Genomic DNA, 3,242 nt, shown 5'->3' with positions numbered 1-3,242 from the left:
TACAATGGGTGAGTGGGGGAGGAGATGAAGGTGATAGGTCAGGGAGGAGAGGGTGGAGTGGATAGGTGGAAAAGGAGCTGGGCAGGTAGGACAAGTCCGGGAGACAGTGTTGAGCTGGATGTTAGAAACTAGGATGAGGTGGGGGAAGGGGAAATGAGGAAGCTGTTGAAGTCCACATTGATGCCCTGGGGTTGAAGTGTTCCGAGGCAGAAGATGAGGCGTTCTTCTTCCAGGCGTCTGGTGGTGAGGGAGCAGCGGTGGAGGAGGCCCAGCACCTCCATATCCTCGGCAGAGTGGGAGGGGGAGTTTTTACCTAGTTTCTGCATGTAGCTGATCAGACATGACCCAGGGACACATTATGGAGAATTGAGTTATATGCCAGCCTTCCCAAAGACCAAGACGTCCCCTCCCTGTTTCACATGGTCTTTCCCATTGTAAGGGGCAGGTCAGAGTCAATAATGGAACATCTTGCATTAAATTCAGTCACAGTGAATAAATTTGGACATGCCATGGCAGAATGGATGACAACAGATGTATTGGGAACCTTGTTTCTTTTTTATTCTGTCACAGGATTTGGGCTGGCATTTACTGTTCACCTTTAATTGCTCAGGAGGTGGTAGTTGTTAGCGGCCGTCCTGAACTGCTGCAGTCATTGGGGGTGTAGCCATACCCAATGTGCTGTTAGGCAGGCAGGGAGTTCCTGATGAAGGGCTTATGCCAGAAACGTCGATTCTCTTGCTCCTCAGATGCTGCCTGACGTGCTGTGCTTTTCCAGCATCACACTCTCGAGGGAGTTCTAGAACTATGACTTAGTTACAGTGAAGGAACGGTATTATAATTGGAAGTCAGGAGGGTACATGGCTTGGAGGGGAACTTTCATGTGGTATTATTGCCATTCATCTGCTGCCCTTGACACACTGTAGAGGACACCTTGGTGAATTTCTGCAGTGCACCTTGTGATGGTAGACACTGTGCATTGGTAGTGGAGTGAGTGAACATTGAAAGTTGTGGATGGGTTGCGAATAAAACAGGTTGCATTTCTTCTGGATGGTGTGAATTTCTTTTGTGTTGTTGGAGCTGCATCCATCCAGGTGAGTAGAAAATATTCCATCACACTCCTGGCTCGTACTTTGTAGATGACGGACAGGCTTTGGAGAGTGAGGAGGTCAGCGAGTTTTGAGAAGATTTGCAACTCAGTTTGAGGTTCTGGGTGTAGGTTCACTCGATGAAAAACAAACCTTTCAGCTCAGCGAACAAACCTACATCCAAAGTCAGGAAGTGAGTTATTCGCTGCAGTATCATTAGACTCTGAACTATTCTTGTAGCCACACTATTTATATGGCTAGTCCACTTCAGTTTCTAGTCAGTGGTAACACCCAGGACATTGATAGTGGGGAATTCAGCAGAGGTAATGCTATTGAATGTGACGAGGAGATGGTTAGATTATCTCATATTAGAAACTGTCATTGCTTTTCACTTGTGTGACACAAATGTTACTTGTCACTCAACTGCCCAAGCCAGAATGTTGTCCAGGTCTTGCTACATTTGGACGGGGACTGCTACAATATGAGAGGATTCACTGAGCATTATGAAATCAACGAACATCACGGGTTCTGATAATATAAAGGTCACTGATGAAGCAGCTGAAGATGATTGGGCAGAGGAACACGATATCATGAAAATGAGCCGTCCTTCCATTGCCTCTAATTACAATTCCCACTGCCTAAGGAAAGCAGTCAACATAACCCCTCCCACCCCAGTTGTACTGTCTTCCACCCTCTTCCTTCAGGCAGAAGATACAAAAGGTTGAAAACATGTATCTACAGGTTCAAGAACAGCTTCTTCCCTGCTGTTATCAGACGTTTGAATGGACCTTCCATATATGAGGGTTGCTCTTTCTCAGCACCTTTTCTGGATCTACGACACAATGTTTTACATTCTGCTCTACTACCCTGATGTACTTATGTAAGGTATGATTTATCTGGTTAGCACAGAAAACAATAGTTTTTGCTGTATCTCTGTGCATGTGGCAACAAAAAATCAAATCAAATCAATTTGCTCATCCTGTCAAAAGTACTTTGCTAATTCTTGAGAATATCTAATATTGAACGTGTCTGAAGGACAGTAATTCTGGGTCATACAGTCATACAACATGGAAACAGACCCTTTGGTCCATCTTAATCATGCCCCAACTAAGTTTCTCAAACCAAAACTAGCCCCACTTGCCTGTATTTGGCCCATATACCTCTAAACCTTTCCTACTCTTGTACCTATCCAAATGTCTTTTAAATGTTGCAACAGTACCTGCATCTGCTACTCCCTCTTGCAGCTCATTGTACATACCAAAAAATATGCTCCTTAGTTTTGAACTCGCCCACCCTAGGGGAAAAGATTATTCTCCTTATCTATCCCCTTATGATTTTATAAACCTCTATTATGTCACCCCTCAACCTTCTATGCTCCAGTGAAGAAAGTCCCATCCTATCCAGCCTCTCCTTATAAATCAAACCCTCCAGTTCTGACAATGTCCTCATAAATATTTTCTGAACCCTCTCCAATTTAATAATATCCTTCCTAAAGCAGGGCAACTAGAACTGTACACAGTACTCCCAAAGTGGCCTCACTAACATCCTTGTAACCTCAACATGGCATTTCAACTCCAATACTCAATGGTCTGAGCAATGGAGGGAAACGTGATAAGTGCTTTCTTAACCACCCTATCTACACTTGACACAAACTTCAAAGAATTATCTACCAAAACACTAGGTCTCTGTTTGACAACACTACCCAGGGCCCTACTATTAATTGTATAAGTCCTACCTTGCAGTTATCCACATTAAACTCTGTCTGCTACTCCTCAGCCCATTGACCTAATTGGAGTCATAGAGTCATAGAGATGTACAGCATAGAAACAGAGACTTCGGTCCAATCTGTTCACGCCGACAAGATATCCCAACCCAATTTGGTTCCACCTGCCAGCAGCCGGCCCATATCCCTCCAAACCCTTCCTATTCATATACCCATCCAAATGCCTCTTAAATGTTGCAATTGTACCAGTCTCCACCACATCCTCTGGCAGCTCGTTCCATACACGTACTACTCTCTGCGTGAAAAAGTTGCCCCTTAGGTCTCTTTTATAACTTTCCCCTCTCACCCTAAACCTATGCCCTCTAGTCCTAGACACCCGACCCTAGGGAAAAGACTTTGTCTACTTATCCTATCCATGCCCCTCATAATTTTGT

This window comes from Chiloscyllium plagiosum, chromosome 16 (genome assembly GCF_004010195.1).
Source record: "Chiloscyllium plagiosum isolate BGI_BamShark_2017 chromosome 16, ASM401019v2, whole genome shotgun sequence".
Taxonomy (NCBI): domain Eukaryota; kingdom Metazoa; phylum Chordata; class Chondrichthyes; order Orectolobiformes; family Hemiscylliidae; genus Chiloscyllium; species Chiloscyllium plagiosum.
The sequence above is the reverse complement of the archived record's forward strand: the minus strand, read 5'-3'. Positions refer to the sequence as shown.